This window comes from Cryptomeria japonica, chromosome 9 (assembly GCF_030272615.1).
Source record: "Cryptomeria japonica chromosome 9, Sugi_1.0, whole genome shotgun sequence".
NCBI classification, from domain to species: Eukaryota; Viridiplantae; Streptophyta; class Pinopsida; order Cupressales; family Cupressaceae; genus Cryptomeria; species Cryptomeria japonica.
In genome coordinates this window covers 230,201,674-230,219,631 of record NC_081413.1, presented here as the reverse complement: position 1 = coordinate 230,219,631, position 17,958 = coordinate 230,201,674, and positions in this window count along the sequence as shown.

Below are 17,958 nucleotides of genomic sequence, written 5' to 3'. Positions count from 1 at the left end.
AGAATAATATTTTAAATATTGGTCAATTGGTGGACAAGGGTTTCCAACTTCAGTTTTAAGATAGAAAATGTAAGATCATTAACAAAACTGGTTTGGAGATTGCAACCGATATTTAGAATGGAGGTAATATGTTTCACTTGAACATTGGTAATAAGAAATGTTTGATTTCTCATATTGATGAGAGTTGGCTATGGCATAAGAGGTTTTGTCATGTTAATTTTGATTGTATTGTTAAGATTAGTTCAACTAAGGCAGTTAGAGATATACCTAAGATTATGAAGCCTCATAATCCAGTATGTAGGGAATGTCAATTGGGAAAGCAAGTTAGAACTTATTTTAAGAGCATACATGATAAATCTAATGATGTACTTGATTTGATTCACACTGACTTATGTGGTCTAGCAAGGACTAGAAGCTTTCAAGGTGATAGGTATTTCATGCTGATTATTAATTACTATTCCAGGATGATGTGGGTGACTTTTCTAAGGGAGAAGTCTAAAGCCTTTGACAAATTCAAGATCTTTAAAGAAAAGGTTGAAATGGAAACTCAATTGAAAATCAAATGTCTAAGATCAGAGCAAGGTGGTGAGTTCACTTCTCATGAATTTTACAGTTATTGTGAGACAAATGGAATCAAGAGACAGTTATCTGTACCTCAGGCTCCTCAGCAGAATGGAGTAGTGGAAATAAAGAATAGAACCATTTTTGATGTAAAAAGATCTATGATGATGGAAACCAAATTGCCTCACATCTACTAGAGAGAAGCAATGAGTACAACAATCTACACATTCAACAGAGTTCACGTCAAAGGTGAAACCGGTAAGACCCCTTATGAATTATGGTTTGGACATACACCTCCTTTTAAATATTTCATAATTTTTGTAAGTAAATTCTATATCAAACGGGATGATTGCATTGGGAAGTTTGATCCTAGATGTGATGAAGGGATATTTCTTGGTTATTCAATTCAAAGAAAAGCATATAGATGTTATAACCAAATATTGCAGAAAATTGTGGAGAATGCTAATGTGAAAGTGAATGAGCAATATAGAAATCAATCTATATCATATGACAGGGAACCGGCAGTGGAAATGATCATAACTGAACCGACAATTTCTTAACTGATACAAGAAACTGAGATAGTTACACCGACACAATTAGAAAATTCAACTGTGACTGATGATCAAAGTAGTGAACCTAAAGATCAGGAGATACCAAGGTATGTAAGATTAAATCATTCTAAAGATCAAATCACTAGAGATAGGAATGAGGGAGTTATTAAAAGAAGAAGACTGGTAAATGAAGAGGTATGTCTTATTTCTCAAATTGAACCAACATTTTTTATTGAAGCTTGTAAAGACAAACATTGGTTAAAGGCTATGGAAGATGAATTAGATCAAATAGAGCAGAATGAGACTTGGACTTTAGTTCCACGACCTAAAAATAAGAATGTTATTGGAACTAAATGGGTTTTTAGGAATAAACTAAATGAGGATGGTAAAGTTGTAAGAAAATAGGCTAGATTGGTCTGTAAAGGATATTCTCAAATGGAAGGAATTGATTATGGTGAGACATTTGCACCTGTAGATAGAATTGAAGTTGTTAGACTATTTCTTGCTTATGTAGCTTATAAGAACTATAAGGTCTATCAAATGGATGATAAATTTGCATTTTTGAATGGTGAACTTGAGGAAGAAGTATACATTGAGTAGCCTAATGGATTTTCACTGACACATGATAAAGATATGGTTTGTAGATTGAAGAAAGCTTTATATGGATTGAAACAAGCTCCTAGAGCTTGGTATGAAAGGTTGGATAAATATCTTTTGAAGCTTGGTTTTACTAAAGGCAGTGCTGATAGTAATTTATATTATAAGATCACTGATGATGATATTCTAATTATTGAAGTATTTGTTGATGATATCATTTTTGGAGGAGAAGATAAATTGTGCATTGAATTTTCTAATAATATGAAGAATGAATTTGAAATGTCCATGATTGGTGAGATGGGATTTTTCTTAGGTTTGCAGATTACTCAAACTGACAAAGGCATTTTTATCTATCAAACTAAGTATTTGAGGGAATTGTTGAAGAAGTTTGGTATGGATAATTCCAAACTGGTAAGTACTCTTATGGTGACAAGTGAGAAATTATCTATCAAGGATACTTCTACACCGGTAAATCTAACAAGGTATAAGTCTGTGATTGGTGGCTTGCTATATCTAACTTAGACTAGACCAGATATTATGAATGCAGTAAGTATTATTTCAAGATATCAAAGTAATCCTAAAGAAAATCATGAATGTGCAGTAAAGTGTATATTCCGGTATTTGCAAGGAACAACAAAATATGGCTTATGGTATTCTAGAGATGATGATTTCACTTTATGTGCATATACCGGCTCAGATTGGGCAAGAGATACTGATGATAGGAAGAACATTTCTGGTGGAGCTTTATTTCTTGGAATGAAATTGGTTTCATGGATCAACAAAAAATAGTCATGCATTTATTTATCTACTGCAGAAGTTGAATATGTTGCAGCAACAACTTATTGCATTCAAGTCTTGTGTATGAAGCAAATGTTGAAGGATATCAAGGTAAATTGTAGTGAATTGATAGTTATTTACTGTGATAACTCTCTAGCTATTGAAATATCTAAGAATTTAGTATTTCACTCTAAGACTAAGCATATATCAATAAACTATAACTTTCTGAAGGACAAGGTAGAAGGAAAGGAAGTCAAATTGGTTTATGTGAACACTAAAGAGAAGATTGCAGATATATTCACTAAACCACTATCTAAGGAATCATTTGAGTATTTGAGAGATAGGTTAGGAGTTTCTACCCCTCCGACAGAGACTTGATTGATGCAGTTTGTCATCAGTCCGACACGCATTATCAGAGATACTATTCTTTCTGGCACTAATGAGTGCTCCTATTACTCAGAGGAAGTAGTCAAATTTAAGATTCAAAGGTTTATATTCTTGCTTTGATATTTTTGTCAGATTTTTTGCATTGATGTCAAAGGGGGAGAGATATTGATGTGAAAAATAAATTCAAAACTTTACAAAGATATTATTCACAAGAGGAGAGATTGATATTCAGGAGATTGTTGGTTGTCTTCCACAGGGAGAGACTTGTGTGGCATTTCTTGGTACTTAGATATTTCTTACATCTAGTGTTGCCATCAATGCCAAAGGAGGAGATTGTTAGCAATATGGATGAATTGATTATGTGTTTCATTGATGTTTTGTCATTGATGTCAGCACTAGCTATTATGGTTTGTTATCGGTAGATAGGTTTTGGTTACTGGTAGAAGATCTAGTGTTACCTGCAAAAGAGACTATCTGTTGGACACTTCTGACATGTTTGGATAAATGGAGTATGTTTGGTTTTATATGTTACATGCTTCTGGAGCATGTTTTCGTCAGTTGGTATTGACTTGGTAATCAGATGCTACCATACACTCTTGTAAATCCTTACTGACATTGGTTTAAACTTTAATCGGTAGAGCTTTCAGTGAGAAATCTTGACAAGATGCATAAGTGGTGTTGGTGGAGCTTGTAGGATGCTGAAGATGTTCTTTGATCATGCCTCAACTGTTTGAAGACATTTCTTTGGCATGGTGGACCCATAATAGATCTGGTGTCTATCTAGGTTATGGACCAGTATCATGTTAACATGTTCTCTACACGTTATCAAGATGATTTAAGAATTGGTTATTGTTGTTTTGGTCTTAAGCCGACATGGCATATCATTGTAATATGGATGTACATAATGATCTTATTGTAATATCTTTTTGGTCGCCGACCTAATTGGTTTAGACCTTAGGGCTGGTATAAAATGATGTAAGATCTCATTGTAGATTATTGGGAAGATGTTCATGGTCTTGAAATGTAATATCATATGCAAAGGAGATTTGGTCAATCATAGGTGATCGAATTGGGATTAAGGAAGGGTTCAAAGGCCTCTGATATTGAGCTTAACCGAGACTGTAATCAGGCATGGTAGATGCTATCTCTAGTAGTTCACTATTCTAGATTGTTGTCCATTTATCTTGAGGCGGTTATAACCTTTCTGTAGTCAGTGAGACTCTTTTGTAATGAGCAGTATGCTCAAGGCAGTGTGCCTTCTTGCATGTGTAGGCCCCTCATTGTATCACATACTTACTGTCAAACTATCATCTGACTATGGGTAGGCTTCCCACAGTGGTTTTTCCCTTTCTAGATTTTCCACATACAAATCATGGTGTTATGTGGTATGGTTGCATTGTGTTGATTATTTGTTTTATTGTTAAGTTTGACTACTTACCGATATTTGTTTCTACTATTCTAGTACTTAATGTTTATGTGATCTAGTTAAAGGTTCTTAAGTGGGTTAAATGATACAATTTGTAAATAACTGATTCACCTCCCCCTCTCAGTTGTTCACCGGTTATCCTAACATCTTTTTGTTGGAGGGTAGCTAGGGGACTGTTAAATGGATTACATTCAAGTGTGAATGACAATAAAAGATGGCCTAGATGCAATATGAATATATAGTGGTTATATGAGAGGCATTAATAACAATCAATATCAGAGTCTAAAATGTATAGGTATAGCTATATTGAAGGCCATTATTCCTCATTTTATAATGATTTTTAGTTTGTCCAATGGTCATTCTTACTATTCTAAAACTATTACATGATGCTATTGTGCATATTTTGTAATGGAAGCTCTCCTCTATCTGATTGTGTATGATGTTAAGATTTTGATTTTGGTGTTCACTATTTTTAACACAAGCTCTCTATTCTTGGTAAGATTTTGAACTCTACTTTGCATTTTACTAGGCTATAATATCTTCCTTTGATGGTACTCTTACTCTAATTGAAGAACAATATGATTATCCTTTTCTATTGCAATCTACCCCTTACACTTGGTCTACAACAATACTTATAAGTTGCCTTTAGATCAAAGAATTATCTCTTATGATTATAACCTCCTCAAGGGTGTTGTAATGCTGCTAAAATACCTTAGAGAAATACACTAACTAACATGCAAATAGAGAATTTTTTTTTTAAACATCCACTAATGAAACCATTACAACCAACTACTCCATGTACAACAAACAACTATTAAACAAATGAGTATATGCATGAAGTTGTGATACCAAAAAGGTGCCACACTTAAAAAAAAAAAAAAATTGTCATAAGGCGTGCACCCTATAGTGTGCGCGCCTTATAAGGCACGCACCATATTACCTTTTCAAACCTTAAAAACACTCAAGTCCATATTTTGGATGCATTCTACACTACCAAACCCACGTTTTGGCGATTTGGGGTGCCATTTTCTTGCACTCGCCCTTTGTAGAAGCTTGATATTGGGCACTAAGTTGTCCATCTCTCATAAAAATGCCGCCACGCCATCGAAGAGCTCGAAGAGGTGTGTATTTTTGTTTTCTTATTGTCATTTTTTTATTAATTTGAAGATTAAACTAGGTTTCTTGATTTAAATTTTTTTCATTATCAGGAAATGAGGTTAGATAATAAAATGTTGAAAACACTCAATCACCTCCTCATGAAGACCATATTGAAGAAGAAGCACATCAACAACCTCCTACAATCCCTAGACATCCTATAGGTACACACGAAAACCTATTAGGTCAAATAGAAAATAGCCAAAAAGAGCTTGAAGGTCTAATCACAAGGCTAAAAGATCCCACTAGAACAAACTCCCATAGGACAAACCTTGCCAGTTCTTTGCAATCTATTGCATCTCACATATAATCCGTGAGTGGGCAAATAATTTTTTGGTCCAATAAAAAGGAAGAACAAAAGAAATTTTATGTTGACAAATTATCATATGCGACAGTGAAGAAAAACAAAATTTATAAATTTGACTTGTGTGCTCTTTTTCCGGACCCCCGAAGGGATCAACCTTTACAGCCTAGATGTAGGAGATTCCTTATTCATTGTTTTCATCATGAAGGGATTAAGAATAATTTTTGGGATAGGTGGTGGATGGTATTTGATCAGCCCCCATGCAATAATCATGAGGTACCCCAATACTTTTTGAGAAAACTGTACTGTGAGTTTGTTGTCCTCAATGAGATCCCAAACTATTTTGATTTTCTAGATTTCCAAGGTAGAGGTGGGGGTTCCTCACATGTTAGAGAGGGTGCACAGTGTGACCCAAATCTCCCACTAAGACCCTTGGCCAGACCTATGGTGGAGCATGTTATTATTCCTTCCATTGTGAAGGAGAGTACTGAGGTTGAAACTCTAGACTCCATTAGCTCACTCACTCAGACCCTTATACAGTATGTTAGGCCTCTAGTAGAGGGTGATGCAAGTGATGATGGTGATTCTTCTAGGCACTGAGTTCCAACTCATTTTTGTCGATCTTGTGGTTCTCTTTGCACTTATGATCCTAATAGTTCTGAGAATGCACATGCACGAGCGAAGTTTTCTATAGAGAACATTGTCATGACAAAATCCTTGCTGAACGAAACATTTGGCATTGATACCTAGGTGAATTTCATTACAAGTTAATTTCATTATTTTTATTAAATCTTATATGGAAATTTAAGAATATATCTAAATTAGTAAATTATTATGATAGAAAATCAAGGTCAAAGTGTTCACAATACTAGCAACATTCCTGAAGCACCCTTTTTCATGACTTCGTCGACTCCACAGGTATACAATGAGTGAAGAAATATAATTATTATATGTAGATAGTTTAACCTTATGTGAATGATTTTCTAATTACTCATTTTGGATGTCAAAGAGTTTGATGCTAGAGCTTCAAAATCAACACCTCGCAGTGTATTTCATTGACAATCTTTCACCCATGTAAGCAATTTATCTTTAATGTTGTTATTAAACAATATAGATAGTTTTGGCAATTAATCAATATACTTTGTTTAATTTTCAGATGTTGACATCAGAGACTCCTCTTGTTGTTCGCGCATCAATGGAGTGTGGTGTTGCTGCAGTAGTAGCAAGTTCAACTGCAATGACAAAAGTATGAGACATATTTGTAAATTTAGTAAATTTAGCATTACATTTGTTATCTTAATAATATGTTATTGAAAATTTTAACGACACTTGTATTTAACTTAATTTATATTGTGATGCTTACAGGAGGGGCTTGTCACTCCAAATCATTAATGTGCACCTATTGGGATGAACATCATGATTATTTGTATGCGGTAAGTGACTATTCTATTATATGTCATTTTAAAATTCATTTTTTAAATATTCTAACATCATTCTTTTGATTGTATCAAGTGGAGCTACAAAAAAGTTTGTAGAGGAGGTAGAGTGGGCATAATCGAAAGACACCTACATCATATACATCTCCATCCCCTCGATAAGAAAAGATATGTCATGATCTGTTTCCTTCTCCTAGAGGCAAATTCATAGAATAGGGTCCTATGTTGTATGCCTATATGGCAATTTTGAACATATGTTTTATATTACGAATATCTATCCATATGGCTTTTGGCAAGCTCCTATTTGACTTTATTGGATACCATATTATATGCCTATATCATAATTTTGAACATATGTTTGTATTATGAGTATGTGACATTCTATGTCCATATGGCTTTTGGCAAGATCCTATTTGACTTTATTGGATATCATGTTGTATGTCTTTATAGCAATTTTGAACATATGTTTTGTTTTATGAATACGTGAAATTCTATGTCCATATGGCTTTTGGCAATCCTATTTGTCTATATTGGATATATTTGATAGTTTTAACGATATACAATGTTGTATGGATTTGTATCTTTTTGGTTATTGCAAATCATTTATCATCGTTATCCATAATTGTAGTACAAATGATTAAATGAATAATTGCACAAAGTTTATTGTTACTTAAGATTTGAACCTAAATATGTGTTTGTAATCCAAGATAGAAGCTTATAGGGATCGACACAAATTCAATAGTTATAGTCTAAATAAGACTACATAAGGGAAACATGGAAAGAACCGAAATTAGACAATGTAAGACACCATTGTACCAATACCCATTCTAAAAAAATTGCATAGCCCATGCACTTCTATTCATCTAATGCATACCCTAATAGAGATAATTTAAATGACTCCCAACAGTTAATAATACTTAAGACTATTTAGGTCTATTAATCTAATGCAAAGCCTAATAGAGTGTCATATCATGACCCCATAGGATCAGATAACTCATTCATATGTCTCACGGGCATTGAGAAGCACATCACCGAAGTTTGACAACTTTTTGTGCTTTGAGCACTTAAATAGGATGGCCGGTAGGGTGTGGCCCGTATCAATTAGATGAGTTGGAGAGAAAAATGAAGGCATTTCTAGTGTAAACTTGGTTACCCTAACCCATACAAGCTGACGGTTTGCTATCGTGACGAGTTGATTGAAAGATGGGGCATTGTGCAACTTTTCCTTGAACTCATCTGACACTTTTTGTCACAACTGAGAAAGTATCGCCATGAGAAATTGGATCCGAGTCTACCTAAATCAAGAGAGGTTTTTTAGAGTGGCATAACATGACCTCGTAGGATCAGACGACTCATTCTTATGATTAACGTGCATCGAGAAATGCGATGCCGAATACTGACAACTTTGAGCAACTTGAGAACTTAAGTGATTTCACTGCTAGGGTGTGGCCCGCATCGATCAGACAAGTTGGAGATAAAAATAAAGGAATTCCTAGTGTAAACCCAACCACCCCATTGTGTACGAGCTGACGGTTTGGGGCTACAACAAGTGGATTGAAAGATGGGGCATTGTAAAACTTTTCATTGAACTCATCTGATGCTTTTTGTCACAACCGCGAAAGAGTTGCCACAACCAATTGGATCCAAGTCTACCTAAACCAAGAGAGGATTTTTTAGAGTGCCACAACAAATCCCCATAGGATCCAATGACTCATTCTTAATATTAATAGGCATTTAGAAACACAATGCCGAATATTGACAACTTTGAGCAACTTGAGCACTTAATCGATTTCACTACTAGGGTGTGGGCCGCATCGATCATACGAGTTGGAGAGAAAAATGAAGTCATTCCTAGTGTAAACCCAACCACCCTAATGCATACAAGCTGATGGTTCGGTGCCGCGACAAGTGGATTGAAAGATGGAGCGTTATGGAAGTTTTCATTGAACTCATCTGACACTTTTTGTCACAACCAAGAAAGTGTCACCACGAGCAATTGGATCTGAGTCTACCTAAACCAAGAGAATATTTTTTAGAGTGCCATAAAATGACCCCTTAGGATCACATGGATCATTATTATGAGTAACAGGTGCTGAGAAACGCGATGCCAAATATTGACAACTTTGAGCAACCTGAGCACTTAAGCGATTTTGCTGCTAGGGTGTGGCCTGCATCGTTCGCATGATTTGGAGAGAAGAATGAAGGCATTCCTAGCGTAAACCTAGCCACCCAAACATGTACAAGCTGACGATTTGGTGCCACGATGAGCAGATTGAAAGATGGGGCATTGTGTATCTTTTCATTGAACTCATTTGATGCTTTTTGTCGCAACTGAGAAAGTATCACCACGAGCAATTGGATCCAACTCTACCTAAACTGAGAGAGGTTTTTTTAGAGTGCCATAACATGACCCCATAGGATCAGACAACTCATTCTTATGATTAATAGGAATGGAGAAATACGATGCCGAATATTGACAACTTTGAGCAAATTGAGCACTTAAGCGATTTTGCTACTAGGGTGTGGCCCGCATCGATCAGATGAGTTGGAGAGAAAAAAAAAGGAATTCCTAGCATATACCCAGCCACCTCAACACATACGAGCTGACGGTTTGGTTCCACAACGAGTGGATTGAAAGATGGGGCTTTGTGCAACTTTTCATTTAACTCATGTGACACTTTTTGTCGCAACTGAGAAAGTGTCGCCAAGAGCAATTGGATCTAAGTCTACCTAAACTGAGAGAGGCTTTTTTAGAGTTTCATAACACAATCTCATAGGATTAGATGACTCATTCTTATGTTTCACCAATGTTGATAAACGCAATGCTGAATTTTGACAATTTTTCACACTTTGAGCACTTTAGGGATTTTGCTGCTAGGGTGTGGCCCACGTCGATCAAGTGAGTTTGATAGAGGAACAAAGGCATTATTATCATAAAATTGACCACCCTAATGTGTATGTCCTAATGGTTTAGTGCAGCGATGAGCTGATTGAAAGATGGGGCATTGTGCAACTTTTCATTGAACTCATGTGATGCTTTTTGTCGCAACCGAGAAAGTGTCGCCACGAGCAATTGGATCCGAGTCTACCTAAATCGAGAGAGGCTATTTTAGAGTGCCATCTCATGAACCCATAGGATCAAATGAATCATTCTTACATGTCACTAACATCAAGAAAAATGATGCAGAATTTTGACAATTTTTCACACTTTGAGTGATTGACAACAAATGATCAATTTTTACATCTTTTACCATATTAGCCTAAAACTTCACGAAATGAACCCATGTGATCTCTAACTGTCCAAAATGACATTATTTACATAAAATCACACAAAAAAAGATAAAAACACAAATTTTTATATTACAATGCTTCGAGTAGCCAAAAAAATATAAGTCATGTACATATATCCAAATATGATTGATATTACAATTTTTTGCATTTACACTTAATCCAATGAACCATCTGGATCTTCTCTACTCTTTATCGTGTCTAGTATGGCCTCATTGTCAGACTCACAAAACTTCTATAGGTTCTTGATTAGTAGTCTACCCCCACATCTGATCAAATGAACATTTGAAGCTACAACAAGGTTAGAATAATGAAGAATCTTCCTATGTGTCTCAAAGTCCTCGAACAACCACAAGTTAGACTTCTTCACTGGGTACCTTCTAAGCCATGTACCAGTAACAACTACTGATCCTGTGGGGTACTCAATATTTTCTCCATCTACCACAAGGCCATCCAATTTACTTTTTGCGTCCACACAATGACGTAGGTAATAATTTGTTCCTTCTTCATTGTCTTCAACTGCAATAACTACATAAACATGAATTGAAATGATAAAGTGAGAAGAATTTAGCAAACAACTAAGGTAAAATATTAAAGTAAAAACATTTGCATGTGGATAATTTTCCTAGTTGGACTAAATCTGACACATGGTCAAAGTCAACTGATGCTTCCATCTGTGTTAGTTGTAGTGCACTCGAAGGTCGATATGTCTCAAGTGGGAGTAGAGGCCTCATACACCATTCGTACACCCACTCCTTTGACACACTCATTATAGGCACCATCTCTACATGAAGAATAATAACATACCATTCGTCGCATATGGATAGTCCATGAACCTGCATTACAACTTTTGAAAGAGTGTAGCTCACTCAATCCTGTCAATGTACAACAATCTTCGAATTTTGCAATGTTAGTATCATCTACCAACCAAAAATATCTGCGAACTGAAGACTTACCTTGATTACCTGGACCAATTGTACCATTGCACCATTGAACAATTGAGTTTTCATCTTTCAATTTTGCATTCCCTTTGTACCTTAACTCTTCTCGTGCTAAAGCTCTTTTAGTACATGCTCCCCTTTTCCATGCCCAAGCTTAGAGAAATGCCACATATGTTGAATAGCAGTCAAATTATGCATCCTACTCAACTAGTAAAATATCAGAGAGTTATTAAATTGTGATGCACAATTATCTGACTATATGATATGTTGACAGAATGATATGCCTCGGCTAGCCAAATCATCATAGAATATCTAAAAACAACCTTGCACAAAATCTATAGAGTGTGAGCAATCATCACTAATGTAAAAATGACACTCCCTCAATATCTTCCTATCCTCTTCCATACTATCATGTGCATGAATGAATTCTATATGCACAAATATAGCAACTTGTGTGGAGTTGTAATATTGCGATTGCACCTCGTTCTGCAATTGTAGTGTGCAGTTCTTGTTGTCACGTAGATTTGCACCTGATGTAAGATTAAATTTCCTATGATCTCGTGACACATTGGATGACTCTCAGGCTGTGGGTATCCTATTATGAGAGAAAACCTCTAGATTATAGGCCGGCTTCCTAATTGATCACCTAAAAACTTAATTAAATTTCTGAGAAAAGGGAAAAAGGATATGCATAAAATGAAACTATATCTAAAAATGTGATCCACCAATGACTGAAATGATCTAAAATGCTTACAAACTCACAAAAATGCTCACGTATTGAAGCTATACAATCTCACAACTCTGCTACTTATGCCTACAAAAGCAATTCTTATGAAAGGCTATGAATTTTTCATGTATACAGAAAGGAGAACAATGAGGTTCTCACAGTTTTGGTGCAAAAGATCGAAAACACTAACATAGACCTGCCCTATGACATAACATTCTTAAAATTCAACTTTTATGGAATTTGATGAAACAAACGATTAAGCAATATTTTACCATAAAATTCACAAACAATAGTTGAAAAACCAAGAATAATAAGAAGGAAAACAACCTCTTTATTGAGAATCAAGAGCTATCTGCATTCCAAATCTATAGAACTGCTTACAAAAATCTAAATATTAATCATGAGAAATGTGAAAATACTCATAAGTAATGAGTTAAAAGAGAATGGATCTCTGCTGCTGAACAAGTACAAAACTCCAGAACTAGAAAAAAATGAGTAACAAACAGTCACTTATACAAAGGCTTCTCAAAATTCACATTCAATTTTTTTGGCTCCAAGAATGATGTGTTGTCACAACTCTAAGCCTCTCCTCAAAATTAAGAACTAACTGAAAGTGAACTCTTCTCAAACTCCAAAAAGAGATGTCAAAATGAATGCAAAGTCCTTGGGCGGATACAACTGAAAATCCCTAAAAATTGGGGGTAGAACTAAAACAATCAAGGAGATGAGTATCTCAAAATACTCCTTGACTGATACTCTATCCATTAGGACTCTCTAACTGACATCAAACTATCTATTAGGTGACAAATCCCCTAATTTTACCCATGTTTGCAAAGAACTACAGAGATAACTAAACTTTCCCCTTGGACTCGTATACTTGGCAAATTTTTTTAAAAAAACCCATTTACTAAGCATTTTAACTCAAACATGTGGCAAAAGCATCTTATGAGAATATTTGTTAAGGGTTTAATAAAATAACACTTAACAAATATTCTTTACAATATTTGATGCATTAATCACATAAGTGTTTTTATAAAAAGAAAAAGACCTACAAACTTTGGGAATAAAAAAAAATATGGAAAAAGAAAAGAAAAAAAAATGCTTTTATTTCAAGGCAAATACATTTAGGGTTGACAAACCCTAAAATACTCACTTCATCTTTTATTTGCAAATGAACTTTTCTTCTTCACTGTGGAGGCTGCCATGGAACTAGAGTCTGAGAACATTGCCAAGAGGGTTTCATGGAGAACTTGAAGACTTTATGTTGCTATGGTGATTTGTATAATTTCTTTAGGTAAATGCATGATAAGGTAAGATCACAATTCAGATTTGTTCTTTCTGTTTACTGCAAACTATATTTTTTTTTTTCTGTTATGAAAGATTCCCCTGTGCATTAGATGACTCTGATAGGTTCTTTAAAATGATTGTGGTTAAGGTATTTCCATTTCGTCCCTGTGTATATTTGTTGGGTCACTTTTCTTCATGCTTTTAATTGTTAATATTTTGATTTTGGACTGTACTTGTGGCTCCTTTCTACAAATTTATAGAATGAACACCTTCATTCGTTGTTATCCTTCAATGAGTCTCTTGGGTTGCTTCTTTCTATGTTCTACTATGAGATTAATGGCACTGCACTCTTATGCCATACTGGCTGCTCTTTATCTTATTGTCCAAGAATAAATCCTTGGTTGTGAATTCTCTTTCTTTGAACCCTTTAAGACTGGTGAATGATTCTTTAAAATCATGAATTGGGTTTTCAAGATATTTTTTGGGTTGTTTCATCGCTTCATCTTCAAATATCAGTGAAATTTTATTGGTTTGGCATTTGGGTTTTTGAGAAAAAATGAAAACACGTGAGTGCACTTTAGCTAAGATTACTCATTTTTGACTATGATATAAAATGATATCTCTACCTCTAGCTAATATTCTATCATAGCTTTGTAAGCAGTGTTCTTTTGTAATGAACTCATTGTGACTCATATGCTGCCTTGGATCTTTTCACTAATCTTTTCATCATGTAGATGATTAAAAGCTACCCACTGTACACTGTCCCAACTGCCATGTATGATCATTGTTTTGAAGATTATTATGCTAAACATCTTTGTGACATATTTACTTTTGTTTGATGACTATGATTGGCAAAGATGAATCCTCATTACTATAATTGTTTGCTCATTGATGACAAAACTTTGATGATACCAATGCGGTGTTGTATCAGACCTATTTTGTTGTTCTTGTTACTCTTTGACAATGCTATCTTTCATCATATTCACAATTCTATTACCTTGAAAATGGAACATGAATATCTTGTGATCTATTCATCTTTGTAACACCTATCTCGATTAGCATGTTGGGCTCAACCCTTGTGGGAGCCACATTTTAACCCACATGTTGTAGTTTACTTTTCTTGTATTTGCACATGAAGAAAACAAGTTAGACAAAAATAGTGCATATATGATTTCTTGCTGATTATTTGACTTGATATTTACTGATTTTCTTGGCATACTAGTTGTTGTGGTGCAGATGAGGGATGTATTGTATGTTTTCAGATGCATGTGCAGATAATGGATGATGATTGTCATTTTTCTAACACATTGTATTTCTCAAATGTCTGTACTTGGGAGAAACAAGGTAGCATCAAACTAGATGCAAGCTAGGTGGAGGACTTACAGATGCACAAACAATTTAAAGAGGGCCCGTCATTTAGGCAATGATGAGTCACCCTTCTTTATTATGCATTTACTTTAATGTTTTGCATTTGCAAATGTATAGTGTGTTCCTTATTTGCACCACATCAGTCAATCTCACGACTTGTGTGAGACATTGTATATTCATCAATAAGAGATTACTTTTCTCAAAAAATTGTTTTCTCTCAACTTCATATGCGTCTGAAAAATGAAGCATGATATTGTAATTTTGTCTTTCTTTTCAAATAATCATGAATGCGATTTAGCAGAATAAAAATTCACCTTCTTGCTCATGTGTAAAACATCATAGCTCTACCTGATTGAGCTAGTAGCGAAAATAGGTAACATTTTTGGCGACATCTATTATTTGTTTGCCTGCTAAATATTTTGACCAGCTGCCTAGCTCTATCTATTTGGCATAGAGTAACTGAAACTTGTAGAAAACTGAAAGCACAACTGACACAGTGGGAACTTTGAAAACTCCTCAAAACTTGTTCAACTTCATTGTTTATAGGTATGTGGTTTGTGATAGTAAGATGAAACAGCTTGCTGTCATGAATGAAATAATTGTAATCAATGAAATAAGATAGGGTAACAACAAAAGAACTCTGAAAAACACTGGTGTAACAATTTATTGCAGCTATATGAGGGAGATGCCTTTTATGTGTGATAGGGGATAAACATATTCCTTGTTTCATATAATGGACACCTCTCTTCTATAGCTTTAATGGGTTGCAGCAGTATGACTCTTATTACTCCTTCAGAACTATGCACTAGGAACTTAGGGAAAACAAAACTACAAACTGGCCTACTATGCGAAGCACTTATTACCACTAGAAAAACTGAAATATGTACAAATTTTAGGCATACCTAAAAACAAATGCTTGAGGTGAATCCCCTTGACTGGGATTGGTTCAGCTTCACCATCCAACTTAGAGAGCTAGAAGGAATTGTGTTGCTATCACTCATAAATCATATAAGGCCCACTCCAAAAAGCATCAAACTTTGTATGCTTGTCTGACCTTCTCTTGAATTCATCCCATTTTAGGACAATATCACCTTCCTTGAACACTCTAGGACCAACCCTCTTATCAAAGGATCTTTTCATTTGAGCTTGGTGATGCCCAATCAACCTCATTGCCTCATTTCTAACTTCTTCTAACCCAATCAGTTGAGCCAATCTTGTTGTCATAGGCTCTTCTTCAATCATATACAACTGGTTAGCTAGATCAAGGGCTGGAAACTCAAGTGAAATAGACAACCTTGCTTCTTTCCCATACACAAGAATGTATGGAGACCTTCCAGTGGACCTCTTTGGTATGATTCTATCAGCTCGTAAAGTTGATTTGAGCTTGGTATGCCAAGCTCACTGATTTCCTTCCATGGTCCTTTTGATGATTCTGAGCAGATTCTTATTTGTGGACTCAACTTGTCCATTATCATGAGGGTAATAGTTAGATGAGGTGTTCATATAAACACCAATATTTACTGCCCAATCAGATATTCTGCTCCCCACAAAAGCAAGAGCATTATCTAAAACTATAGATTGTGGAACACCAAATCTAGTTATCAACTCATTATAAAAGTTCAAAACTGTTATCTCGTTTGCTTCCTTTAGTGCCACAGCCTCAATCCACTTAGTAAAATAATCAGTGGCTGTGAGCACCCACTTGTGGCCAACACTTGAAGGTGGATTTATGACTCCAATGAAATCCAAAACCCACTTCATAAAGGGTTGTTCTACCTGAATAGGTTGCAATGGCAGCACTGCCAACCTCTCTTTTCCTGTAAACTTTGCACATTCTTTACACTTTCTAACCAAGGAATGTGCATCTCTAAATAAATTATGCCAATAATAGCCTCCTTTCATAACTTTTAGAGTTGTAGCTCTTGCTGAAAAGTGTCCTCATGTTGATCCTTCATGAAACCCATGCAATACCTTGTCAACCTAATCAACATCTATGCATCTCAAAAATACAACATGAAAATCCTTTCTAAACATAAAACCATTCAAGAGTACATAGGGAATGGACTGAAGTCTATAATACCTTCTTATTGACTTACTCAATCCATGAGGACACTCACCGGTCAGCAAAAAATGAGTCATTTCTTGTAGCCAACTAGTAGGAGGAACATGAACAACAAATGTTTCTTTGCCTTGGACGGCTAAAACAATCTTCTCCTCATCCTCTTCACTATTTTTTGTGTGATCAACAAGCTGCTCACACAGTCCCTTACCTCTGACCAGCTTGGTGACCTTAATATTAACATCAAATTCCATCACCTTAGTCACCCAACCAACCCTCTAATCATTTAAGTCCCTGCTGAGCAAAAACTTTTTAACTAAGGGGTGGGCAACCATCAACTTAATCCTAATGTTAGACAGCATATGCTTAAACTTTTTCAAACTCCTAACAATAGAAAGAACATGTTTTTCAATAAAAGAATATTTCTCCTCATAATCCTTAAGGTCTTGACTGAAAAAGGCCAAAGGCTGGTCCAAACCATGTTAATTTTCTTGAACCAACATAGCTAAGATGCTGTCAATACTGCCATAAGCATACAAAATAAAGTCTTTTGAGAAATCTGGGTTTAGCAAAGTAGGAGTAGCTACAAGTGCCTCTTTTATAATCTCAAAACTCCTTTTCCCATCCTTAGACTAGCTGAAAGGAATATCCTATTTCAACATAGAAGTTAGACGTTTTAATAATTCTGCAATATCTCAAATAAACCTCCTAACAAAATTAATCCTACCTAAGAAGCTTTGCAAGCCCTTCTAGTCTGTTGATAAAGGTAAGGAAAGAATAGAACTTAGCCTCTCCAAATCAATAGTAATACCTTTTTTAGGTGAGCTAGGTGTTCACCTGAATTTATGGAATAAATAATGATATCATCCAAATAAACAAGTACAAATTTATACATCAAACCATGAAATGCCATATCCATAGCACACTAAAACGTGGAACCAGCATTTGAGAAACCAAATGGCATCTTTTTATATGCTATAGTGCCCCATTTAGTTGTAAATGTTCTCTTAAATTGATCTTCCACCTTCACTAAAACTTGGTTATAACCTGAAAAGCCATCTAGAAATGAGAATCTCTTAGAACCTGCAACAACT